Source organism: Furipterus horrens, unplaced genomic scaffold (genome assembly GCF_987537825.1).
Source record: "Furipterus horrens unplaced genomic scaffold, mFurHor1.1.pri manual_scaffold_1, whole genome shotgun sequence".
In the NCBI taxonomy this organism is placed as follows: domain Eukaryota; kingdom Metazoa; phylum Chordata; class Mammalia; order Chiroptera; family Furipteridae; genus Furipterus; species Furipterus horrens.
Genome location: NW_028327171.1, coordinates 43,545,424 through 43,558,770, shown reverse-complemented (window position 1 = coordinate 43,558,770; position 13,347 = coordinate 43,545,424). Strand labels below are relative to the sequence as shown.

The 13,347-nt window shown below is 39.0% G+C and overlaps 1 pseudogene; it reads left to right on the top strand.

Annotated features, from left to right (window-relative positions):
* The first annotated feature begins 2,839 nt into the window (after positions 1-2,839).
* LOC150020948 (poly(rC)-binding protein 2 pseudogene) lies at positions 2,840-4,114 on the top strand (annotated as a pseudogene).
* The last annotated feature ends 9,233 nt before the right edge of the window (positions 4,115-13,347 follow it).

Sequence of the window (13,347 nt, the reverse complement as noted above, 5' to 3'; positions counted from 1 at the left end):
AGCTTGCTGTGTAACTAGGTTCAGTTACAGCCATACTAGATGTGAGGATGACATTAAGAGTGATTATAAATAAATATTTAAAATTTGTTTCCAATACTAAAATTCTTTCTTTGACAAGGTGGGGGCAGCTCCAATATAATGGACACACATGTTAATATAACTAACATATATTTATTAAGCATCTACTCTGAATAAAGTATTGTTTTGACCCTTAATAGAGCCATTGCTATCTAACATACATATTCAATACATTTTTTTAAGGACAGTCTATCTGACTGGTGCTGTATTTGTAAAGGTGCCTGAGAAAGATTGGTTTTATTAAAAACACTTGTTTCCCAAATGCTCATTTGAAGACTTTTCGGGATGGAGTGGAGGCGTGGGTGGGGAATTGTTGGAGAATATTCAAATAGATTGATTCTTTTTATAATGGGACACAATGGATTTGCCATTTTCTGACTCACGTATAGTTTTTCATAGTGAAAATACCCAAATTCTATTTTCTTAGTGAAATTATATTTGTACTGCTTGAAAACACTCTTGGAAATGTTCTTAAGGAAAAATCTTCAAAGGTAAGTTATAATAGAATCATTTCTGTATTTCTTAACTTTAGATAGATCAGAGAGCAAACTGTTCCTCATGGTTATAGAGAAACAAGTGAGGTTGATACACAAAATTCAAACCATGAATCTTATGCATTTCCAAAAGGTGGGGCACAAATTTGACTGTGATTTCTAACAGCCAGTGAAAAGAAAGAAATGCTGCCTTTACAAGACCCAGTGGATACATGAAATCAAAAATAAACCAACATCCCATACAAAGAACAAAAATATAGATATTGAGACTAGAGAGAAATATCTCCCATAACTGCTCTTAGGATTCTGAGCTATAGAAGAAAAAATATCTGTATAATATCCTTATAATAAATAAATATCCTTTGCCTCATTTTCTTATTTTTAATTTAAGCTGTCTCTCTGAATTGTATACGTCATTGTAAAAATCTCAGGTTTCTTTGAAACAGGATTGAGGTAAATGGGGAGATAGAAAATATACCTGTTAGAATTAGGAAATGGAGGTCTAGCCTTCCGGCGCCTCAGTTTTACTTAGTTTACCAAGTGTCAGTTTGGTCTCACTATACTATTACTTTTCTAAGAAAAGTTTGTTGATACTTTCTTTACTCTACAAATTAAAGTTCTTTAGGGGGAAAAAATACAAGGGGAAAAATACAAGGCTGTAGCTTTCTTAGCCCTGACAGTCTGGGCCCTCCCTTGGATGTTCAAGAAAAGGAAATAAGCCCATCTTTCCCCCTTCGTGGTGACCTTTAAACAGAACACACCGTAGAGAATAGCTTGGCACTTGAGCTTATTGAAAAGGATGTTTTTTTCTCCCCCTTGGCTATTGCTATTTTCCCAAACCTGCCTGTAATTTTCCATCTCTGTATTTTTGCCCAAGTTAGTATCTGCTTCTAGAATGCTCTTCCTTCCCACCCATGTCTCATCCATCATAGAAATCATAATACCTTTTCTAGGCAAGTCCAAATGCCACTTCCAAGAAGACTTGCCTACTTACCCAAATGTGATCACTCCTGCCCAGATCTCCCGGAGTCTCTCAATTAACACATTCTGCATTGCACTGTAGATTCCTATGGATAAACTATTTTCTCTTTAGACCAAAAGTTCCCTGAGCTGTATATTTTTTGCAACTTAATGTGAATCTGTAATTGCTTCAAAATAAACAGTTAAGTTAAAAAAAACTTCCTGGTGGTATTTATCTTTATACAGAACCACCCTCTCCATCACCACCACCACCAAGGGCCCAAAACAGTGACTGGTACCAAACTTTATGTTCTTGATAAGGATTGTGGAATGCGTGTCCATGAATGAACATTGAAGCAGTACGTGTGAATGGGATTTAAACTTAGAAAGCCTGGGTTTTGGGTCTTAGCTTTCCTTCCTACTTGGGACAAATTGCTTTTTCTTTCTAAGCCTCAGTCTTTCATCTGTAATCTGGTAATACTATTAAGTCACTCTACTGAGCTATTGTGAGGATTAAATGAGATAATGAGTGTGCTAATATTTCATTAGTTGTAGGCACTATGGCCCTACTAGTTATTATGATTGGTGCTAAAGCAACTGTATGTACAGAATCATCAGAGTTGCTCTTGAAGCCACTTAGTTGTTGGTGAAGGATTATAAGGCAGACTTAGCTGGCCACCACTTTCTACCTCCTCGTCACACTTCATGATATTCTAGAAGCACTATTTAACATGCCATCCTTCCCAGCTTCTCCAAATTACATATTCTATCCTCTCCAGTAAGACTTAGAAAGAGTTGGGAGAACAAATAACTGGAACACCTTCATAAAGTTGTATTTCAGAGCTTTTATAATATGACTATATGTTTAATTGGTTAAAAACATTTCTGATCAATTTATGTTCTGAACATTGTTATTCTTGTATGACATATCTGTATGAAGAAAGTCTCTGATGTATAAATACCAACTCTGAACAGTTTATTCTTAACAAGGGTCTTAGAACAAGGACTTCAGCTGTATACCACTACAAATTCAGTCAGGGTCTAGAGGATTGGCAAGACAGGCCACTGGAGGTCTCTTAATGGAAGAGAGTGAGGAACCTCACGGGAGAAGATTTCAGTAGCCAAGGGAATGGAGTTCATAGAGTGGATCCAACAGTAATGGTACATTGTTCTGTGTCTTATTTACATAGTTTTCTGGCTAAGGCTCTATACTGCCATTTTAATAAGGAAAGTATAGCTTAATGTTAAGAAAAGCAATTCAGCCCCTCAGTCGCCTCACGCCTGCAGTTTTTGGCTTTCATCCCCCCCTCACCCCCACCAGTGACCAAAGATTTGACCACTCAAAGTCCTGCTCCTCGGAACACTGCTCAACATGGACACCAGTGTGACTGAAGGTGGATTAAACGTCACACTCACCATCCGGCTACTTATGCATGGAAAGGAAGTTGGCAGTATCATCGGAAAGAAAGGAGAATCAGTTAAGAAGATGCGCGAGGAGAGTGGTGCACGTATCAACATCTCAGAAGGGAATTGTCCTGAGAGAATTATCACTTTGGCTCGACCCACTAATGCCATCTTCAAAGCCTTTGCTATGATCATTGACAAACTGGAAGAGGACATCAGCAGCTCTATGACCAATAGCACAGCTGCCAGTAGACCTCCAGTCACCCTGAGACTGGTGGTCCCTGCTAGTCAGTGCGGCTCTCTCATTGGGAAAGGTGGTTGCAAGATCAAGGAAATACGAGAGAGTACAGGGGCTCAGGTCCAGGTGGCAGGGGATATGCTCCCCAATTCAACTGAGCGGGCCATCACTATTGCTGGCATTCCGCAATCCATCATTGAGTGTGTGAAACAGATCTGTGTGGTCATGTTGGAGTCCCCCCCGAAGGGCGACACCATCCCGTACCGGCCCAAGCCGTCCAGTTCTCCAGTCATCTTTGCAGGTGGTCAGGACAGGTACAGCACAGGCAGCGACAGTGCGAGCTTTCCCCACACCACCCCGTCCGTGTGCCTCAACCCTGACCTGGAGGGACCACCTCTAGAGGCCTATACCATTCAAGGACAGTATGCCATTCCACAGCCAGATTTGACCAAGCTGCACCAGTTGGCAATGCAACAGTCTCATTTTCCCATGATGCATGGCAACACCGGATTCAGTGCAGGTTTGGATGCATCTGCTCAGACTACTTCTCATGAACTCACCATTCCAAATGATTTGATTGGCTGCATAATCGGATCTCAATGAGATCCGTCAGATGTCTGGGGCGCAGATCAAAATTGCGAACCCAGTGGAAGGATCTACTGATAGGCAGGTTACCATCACTGGATCTGCTGCCAGCATTAGCCTGGCTCAATATCTAATCAATGTTAGGCTTTCTTCGGAGACGGGTGGCATGGGGAGCAGCTAGAACAATGCAGATTCATCCATAATCCCTTTCTGCTGTTCACTACCACCCATGATCCATCTGTGTAGTTTCTGAACAGTCAGCGATTCCAGGTTTTAAATAGTTTGTAAATTTTCAGTTTCTACACACTATCATCCACTCGTGATTTTTTAATTAAAGCGTTTTAATTCCTTTCTATGTTCAGCTGTTAATGCTGAGATCCATATTTAGTTTTATAAGCTTTTCCCTGTTGGTTTTTTTTTGTTGTTGTTGTGTTTTTTCTTCTTTTCTCTCTTTTTTTTTTTTTTTTTGGCTCATGAAATTTTATTTGTCATGGAAATGTAAGAGTGGAATATTAATACATTTCAGTTTAGTTCTGTAATGTCAGGAATTTTTCAGAAAAAAATTAAAAGATGGACTGGAGCTTTTTCTTTGTGAATAGAAACTGGATGCCACAGTGAAAAAAAAAAAGCAAGTCAGAACTGCTTTGTGAGCCCACTAACAGGGTAATGGAGAGAAGAGGAGGCTTAGTGTCTTTTACTCTATAGTTCAGAGACTACTAAAGCCAAATTAAGGCAAATTTAGAAGTTTTACTACAATCAGAATGGACTGATGGTTTCCTTGGTGTGACTCGTGACCCTTGTTGCCAGTATTAGAAGCAGAAAAGGAATCAAGGGTCCTGGGACATGCTCAGTCATCCCTGAGCTCACATGGGGCAGACCCATTGTGGTGGCTGAGGTATCTATATACAAGAGCAGGCATGAGATGTACTCTGAAGACACCTTGAATTTGAGAAAGATTGGAGTTGCCACTATTCTGTGGGAGGACACTAAGCCAATCTAATGCTTTTTGTTTTTTTTTAATGTAACCCTCTCAAACCCCTCTCCAGGGCTTGGGGACCCATGGGTTACACCTGCATAATCAATCCCACTGATAGACTCCTCCCTGTGATCCAACCTCATACACTCACCTTTGCCATCAGGATCACCATGAATGCATCCTGGCCCAAAGCCTCCTCATTTTCCTCTCTCTTCTTTGGCTCTAGTTTCAACTACTGTTCTTCCACCTTCATACCTGTGCCAGGAAAGGAGGTGGAATGACTCTAAGAGGAAGTGTCCTTTTGTCCAGAGTTGAAACAAGGATACCCCTTTTCATGGAAACAAAGTTTTTCATACTATGTGGCTTCCAAAGAACTCTCAGAATTCTAGATGAGCTGCAGTATAGGCTAAGTGGTTTTGTTGTGATCTAACCTTTATGACATTGATTATATCATTTTTATGGGACTATGAAATTTGTATTCCAGCCAACCACTTTCTTCAGCAGGATCTGCCAGTCTGAGAGGTCTGTGTGGAGAAGAACTTAACTCTCTCATTTTATACTTCATAAGACAGACTCATTTCATGTTGCTTGAATTAAGTCCTATAATTTTAGAGATCATCTATTTTAGCCAACACAGCCTTGATATAGGAAAAGTCTTTCAGCCTCATCGCTTCAATAATCTGTCCTCTCCTAATTCAAATGACATGTTTCTGTTAAGTACATGGTCTACATCACTAAATTAAATCACATATTGCTTTATCATTCACCAATGTAATAAAATATGAAGAAGATAGCATGTTTTTCCTTAATTTGGACTTAAGTGGACTTGGTGGCATTTTTCTTTTATTTGCACTGAGTTCAATAGTTAGATATGATTTCTTTTGCGCTAAAAATAATAAAGATAGTATTTGGAAGAAATCAGAATGGATGAGCTGATAAATTATTTATAGCAATTTCCAGCAGCCTGCCAATCTGTTTTGTAATGTAGTTGAATCTTAATTTTTAATGAAGGAACCTATGAAAATCTGCTGGGGGGAAAACCATGACCTCGAAATGATACCACAAGAGAGCCCGGTCATGTAGCCCAGCAGCACCCTTCCTTTCCCATCACCTAACTGGGGCCTCACCTCCAGCTGACCTTACCTGGTCCAAGCTGAAGGGAGTTGGTTGGTACAAAACCTGACTAAGACAGGAAAGGTGGAGTGAGGGAGAAGCCCAACTCTGAAAGAGGATAAAACAAACCACCTCAGGGGACTATTGTGAGCCATTTCAAAAGTCTATTTTGACTAATGCTTTGAGCTATTCAACTTTACATCCTTGGTCTGTTGTGTCTGTTTCTAGTTAAAAATAATAATAATTGGGGGGAAATTAAGGACAATGAGAGTATTAATGAATACAAATAGATGAGATATGAAAGCAGCCCTATGGAGGGAATGCCCAGCTATGATGAAACACTTGAATTTGAATTTGGTCCATCCCATTTTTACCACTTGTGCTGCTGCAAAAAATGCATTTGACTTGATATAGTCTTGCTTGCTGATTAAATTCCTCCAATTGCTAAGGGACCTTTTGCTCTCCAGAGAAACCCAACAGATCTCTCATGTTTGAGTATTTCAATATTAAATATTAAAACTTATATGATCTTGGAGGTCATTTTACCTGAACTCCTCACTGAGCAGTTAAGGAAATTGAGGCTCAGAAATGTTAAATGGTTTGCCCAAGGCCACACAGCAACTAATATAAAGGCTCATATTCTTCGATATGAAATAGCTTTCTAATATGTTCTCCGTTCCATGCTGTCCCTTCCAGGGGTCTAAGCACAAATTCTGAGCCCTGACAAATGCTTATTTAACCATGCTCTTCCTCTGTATCACTATTGTCTTAATTGCCAGTAAGTGCCTTTCTTCAACAAACTCCAGGAAAGCGCTCTATGGAAAAGAGCCATACTGTCTTTGACCATGGGGTCTCTGAATTTAAAACAGCAAAATGTGGTGCAACAGTGGTAATACATTGGAGGAAATGAGGGTAGAGCAGCTGGTGAAGAGAGGAAGAGGGCTGGCCTGCATCATACCACTCTGAGAGGAGCAAAGGAGACTCCCTTTATAAATGGGGAAGAAAGAAGTTGTGATCTGTTTGTGCAAAATTTTAAGTCATTTAATCAGACAAAACAAAGTTTAACTTAGCTGACAAGAATGCTATGAATCACTTGGGTGGTGAAGGTGAAACTCCGTTTGATGCTCATAATTAGAAAATTGTGAACAAAAATTGCTTGTGTAAATAAATTTCTTTTGTGTTGCAACTTATTGGAGAGACAGGTAGAGATGGCTTGAAAATTCTTAATGGTTGAAAATTCTTGCAGCTTTTTCAAAAGGCCATATGAATTGAAATCTAAATCCATTATCTTGTCTCTGATTCACAACTAACTATAGCTCACCAGATAATAATTTAGACTAAGAAATTGCCACTTATGTTTATATTATAAATTGTGCAGTTGTTAAATGAAAACTTTTAAAAGATACTTCTGCAGCCTTATTGGTTCTCTATTTTGCCATCCACTGATTTAAACTTGGAAGAATATAGTGAAGAAATAAAAGGGCTTATTTTTATGAATTAAATCAAGATGGAAATAAAAATTTAAATTACTGTTGCTCATCAAAAATAGCTTTCACCCTTTTGTTAAGATTTTCAAATGTAATAAAGAGAATCCTATAATAAACATCCATGTATCCATTACTTAGATCCAATAATTTTAAGCACTTGCTAAATCTGTTTCATATATTTTGTTTGTGGGGAAGTTTTTCAAAGCAAATCGCATATATCATGATATCTCTCTTCTAAACACTTTAATATGCATCTATAAAAATAGGAATATTTTTGGTATAAGCACAATATCAGTATCACAGCCAATACAATTAACAAATATTTCCTAATATTGCCTAAAACTTAATTCACACTCAACTTACCCAATATACATTTAATAGCTAGATTTGTTGAAAACAAGATCAATTGAGACTACACATTATATTTGGCTCTTACAACTCCTAAATTTCTTGTGATACAAACCAATACCATTCATCCATCTACTTACCAGCCCCATCAGCAATTATTTTTTTTACATGACACTAATTGTAGGCCAGTTGTCCTGTAGAATGTCATATTGTTTTCTGGTGGTGGTTTAACTTTTTTTTCTATTTCCCATGTTCACTATAAAGTGGGAATTGTGTTTATAGGTCTGCTTAGACTCAAGTTAAACATTTTTGGCAAGAATATTTCAAAGGAGACCTAACAATTCCACTCCTACATATATAACCACACCCCCCCAAAAGGAAGAAAGAAAGAAAGAAAGAAAGAAAGAAAGAAAGAAAGAAAGAAAGAAAGAGAGAGAGAAAATAGTCTTGTTACAAGAATGTTTATAATGGCTTTATTTACAATCACTCCAAATTGAACACAACCCCTATATCCATCAACAGGAAGGTGGACAAAATGCAAAATATTCATACAATGGAATACTACTTAAAAACAAATTAACTAGTGATATACATATCAATATGGATAAACCTTGAAAGCATTATACTGAGTGAAAGAAGTTATTCACAAAGTGTATACACTACATGATCTCATTTATATGAAGTTCAAAATTCTGCCAAAGTAACCCATGATATAAATCAAAACAGTGGTGGACTTTGAGCACAGGAGAAATGGACAATAACAGATCATGAGAGAACTTTCTGGAGTGATGAAAAAGTTCTGTGTCTTGATCATGGTGGGAACATGGTTGCACAGATTTTTCAAAAACTCATTGAATGATTTTGAGTTTTACAGAATACAAATAACACCTGATAAAGGGGAAAAATAGGCGACTCTACATACTTCATATTGCATTTCTCAGGAGGCACACAGTTATCCTATTATTAGTTACACTGAGATTAATCAGTAGGAAACATAAAAAATGTCAAGTTATACTTTTCAATATTAAGAAAAATATGAGTTAGACCATGGTGAGAATTCCAGAATCAGTCACCTTTTGGAGACAGCCTAATTTGTTCCCTCGGTATTAAACTGAGCCCTCTGAAAGTGAAAAGGTTGTTTTATTCTTTGTGAGAAAGAAGGGCAGGCAATGTGGGGGGAATGGATAAACTGGGAGGAACGTTCCCTATAAAAGTACAGAGTAAGGAGAAGCTGATCCAAAAAGATGAGAATTTAGGAAAGGACGAGAAAAGGTCCCAGGGACCCTCCCACTCATAAAAATCATGAGACAGGAAAGTGTATTCTTCAGAGGGAGGAGGGACCAGGAGGCGGGTTGGTGGGAAGCCGCTGTGATAAGCACTGCCTCCCCACTTTGCTCTGGTGGGGAGATTGCAGTGTGGAGGGAGCTCTCTGCAGCTCCCCTGCTTGGTGCTAACCACATCTGTCACACCCTGGACCCCGGGAAGGGAGCTGAACCTGAAGAGGCGCCAGCACTGACCACTTCTGACAGTTGTATAGCACTTACTTCATAGACTTGGGTCCTGTGTGGCTCCTGCTTAGATCTGAGAATGAAAGCTCACTGAAGGGTTTTGTCCTCATCATCCCCAGAGAGGTTATTCCTCCACTGATAGCGATTTCATCATACCATGTAGTGAAACAACATCCATACAAATAGAAATTTGGGTGACATCTAGATTATTTATAATGGTGGATCTTACTTTGAGAAAATCTGAGGTAAAAACTGTTTTTACATGGAACACTGGGACAGCATGGTGTGGAGGAAGGTTCACATTCACTTAATAAAAATGGTTTACCACAGGTGTTCTTATTTTGTACCCTTTCTGACAATCCTCCCACTGTTTCCCAGCCAGTGAGAGCACAGGCTTGCATCACCAAGGGTACACACATTTCCAGATTGGATGGGATTTATATTATACTTTCTTTGTGATGTGTGTACTATTTTATGAAGTCTTTTTTCTAGTATTCCAGTGCCTTAAATCTGGAATATTCCAAAAGTTCTTCATAAGGAAAGCTATGGAAAAATAATTATTAAGAGATTTATTAAATAAAAACATGCTCTATCCCAATCTTAAACTATAAATCAGGTTAAAATGATATTTTGTCACTAGAAACTTTTGAAACTAATATTATTGAAATGTGACAATTCTCTATACTCTCCTATGATTTGAATCATATGATTGATGTATTTATTCATTTATACCTTGACTCTTCAGAGGCTTACAAAATACTTGCAATTCCAAAAGAGAAAATAAAAAGATGAACAAATCAAGAGTGAAGGAAGGTATAATATGGAAATGAAACCAGGGCAAATGTTAACACATGTCATCATGTCCTTTCCAACGCTAGTTATAGGTAAGCACAGATTTAGCCCTGAGCTTATTGAGCTCAGGAATAACAAGAAACCCTTGCTCAGGAGAAGTTTCTATAGTGAATCCTTGTAAAGAGAGCAAGGTGTAATTAAAAAGACACTCTTGGGACTTCCAGCCAAGATGGAGGCGTGGACAGACATGCTGCATCTCCCTCCACAACTAAGAAGAAATACAACTACTACAAAACCAGAGACAATCAGAAGTTCCAGAAAATCAAACTGAATAGAAATTCAACAAACAAAGATATAGAGAAGAAATACTCATCCAGACAGGTAGGCGGGGCGGAGCCAGGGCAGAGAGGGCGCGGTGTGGTGGTGGCAGCAGCGATGGCAATGGCAGGCTGGTGGAAAGCAGAGTCATACGTTTTAAAAAGTAGGGAGGGACACCTGGAGAGCATTCCTAGCTTCTGACCAGACTGCACAGCTCACGGTCCCAAGTGAGGAAAAATCAAGCCTCATTGCTTCTGACTGTGCAAACCAGTGGGGGTTCAGGTGGAGGAAGAAACTGCCAGTCTCTCAGCAGAGTCCGCTTGTTTAAAGGGACCCCCACGGTCATCCTAGAACCTCTGCAGACCCACCCATTCTGGGACAATGGCCAGTGCAACAGCTAGAGAGGTGCCAGTCCCATATGAAAGTGGGTTAAGTGACTAGAAAGGGGCGAGTGCTGAGCAAGCAGCATTGTTCCCTCTCATACCCCTCCCCCACATACAGCGTCACAACGTGGTGAAATGAGTCGCCCTGTACTGGTGAATACCTTAGGCTCCGCCCCTTATAACGTAACAAGAGCAACAGCTCTACCTAAGACACAGAGGTAAATAAACACAGGAGCCTATCCAGTTGAGGAGAAAGAAAAGTATGACTCAAAAGAGGGAACGGATCAAGGTTCCAGTGGGAGAACTAAGCAACGAGGAGATAGCCAACCTAACAAATGCAGAATTCAAAACACTGGTGATAAAGATGCTCACGGACTTGACAGATATCCTTAAGTATGGCAAATGCATAAGAGAGGAAGTGAAGGCTATGATAAATGAAACAAAGGAAAATCCACACAAAACCAGTGGTGAAGGGAAGAAAACTGGGGTTCAAATCAATGATTTGGAACATAAGGAAGAAAAAAACAGTTAATCAGTACAGAATGAGGAAACAAGAATTGAAAAAAAAAAATGAGGAGAGGCTTAGGAACCTCTGGGACAACTTTAAACATGCAAACATCCAAACCATAGGGGTGCTAGAAGGAGAAGAGGAAGAGCAAGAAATTGAAAACTTATGTGAGAAAATAATGAAGGAAAACTCCCCAAATTTGGTGAAGGAAATAGACATACAAGTCCAGGATGCACAGAGAGTCCAAAACAAGCTAGACCCAAAAAGGACCACATCAAGACACATCATAATTAAAATGCCAAAGTTTCAAGATAAAGAGAGGATCTTAAAAGCAGCAATAGAAAAGCAGAGAGCTACCTACAAAGGGTTGCCTGTAAGACTTTCAGCTGATTTCTCCAAAGAAACTTTGCAGGCGAGAAGGGACTGGCAAGAAGTTTTTAATGTGATGAAAAGCAAGGACTTACAACCAAGAGAACTCTATCCAGCAAAGCTGTCATTTAGAATGGAAGGTCAGATAAAGTGCTTCCCAGACAAGGTAAAGCTTAAGGAACTCATCATCACCAAACTATTATAATATGAAATGTCAAAGGGACTTACTTAAGAAAAAGAAGATCAAAGTTATGAACATTAAAATGACAACAAACTCACAACTATCAACAACTGAATCTAAAAAATAAAAACAAAATCCAATTTAGCAAACTAGAATAGAAACAGAGTCATAGGTATGCAGATCATTTGCAGGGTTATCAGCTAGGAGGGGGAAGGGAGAGAAATGGGGAAATGGTGCAGGGATTAAGAAGTAGAATTGGTTGGTACAAAATAGACATAGGGAAGTTATGAATAATATAGGAAAGGGTGAAGCCAAAGAACTTATATGCACAACCCATGGACATGAACTAAGGGGAGGTGGGATTGCTGTAGGGAGGGGGGGTACTGGGCAGAGGGGAGCAAAGGGGGAAAATATTGTGATACTGTAACAACGTAATCAATAAAATATACTTTTTAAAAAAGACACTTTCCATCTTTACCTCAGTTAGTGAGTTTCATTGACTTATTTCTCATGATGCCCTTCAGTACATGGCTAAGGCCAAAGTTAAATTTAGTAATAGCAATTTTCTAAAGAACCCCCAACCCCCTGCCCCCAAAACAGAGTGTGGTCTAAACAGGTAGCCTTGATTTAAAAAAAATGCATAGGCAGCACATTCTTTAAATTGTCCTCTTTGAATATGACACTTCATACTTGTGTATTTGTCCCAAGATGGAGAGTAGAGAGTTTTAGATTATATTTTCTGGCAAGAAGTGAAATAATAGCTCAGTTTTTATTGAGCACTTACAATGTGCCAGAGAGTCTAAGTGCCCTACATGTCTTATCTTATTTAATATTCATAGTAATTCTATGAGACTATCATTCTCATTTTTACAGATGACATAAACAAGAATGGGAGATTAAGGGCTGAACAGCTGTTAAGTATTAAGGAAGAAAAATTAGGCTGTCTGACTCCTCTGAGTTACATTAACTTCAGAAATGTGGCTCTGGTAGGTTGTCAGTCTATGTCAGAACCTAGAAAAGGAAAGATTTGGCTTATGTCTTTCCAAACTGAGTAGCCCAATCAGGTCAAGTGCCTGAATATTCCCCTGCCATCCCTGCACGAATGTGACAATGTCCATTTTTATCAGTCTAAATATATCTGGTAGCATGCATTTGAAAAGATATGTAAAAGAAAAAGCTACCCACCTTTCACAGGATACCTTTCTTGGGCAAAGGAACATGTTGCTTCCCAATTAGAGGAGGAGTCTCCCCCAATCTGTCATTTAGCCTGATATATTTTGGAACATTTTAGGTTAACCTAAAGTGAATTGACTTTCATAGATATTTATATTCATCCATAGTCCACTGAAAAGCCTCAAGGTTTTAAACCAAAGGTCTTCAAAGTGTGGTCCCTGGACTATTAACACCAATATCACCTGAGAACTTAGAAATATAAATTCAGGAGCCCCTACCCAACCTATTGTTTCAGAAACTCTGAGGGTAGGACCCTCCAGGTGATTTTGATATACCCTTAAGCTTGAGAACTGCTGCCCTAAACCATTGTGGCATAAAGAGCTGGAGCAGAACGTGGCTTTTCCTTCTCAAGAGGTATGTTGAAAGCGAAGA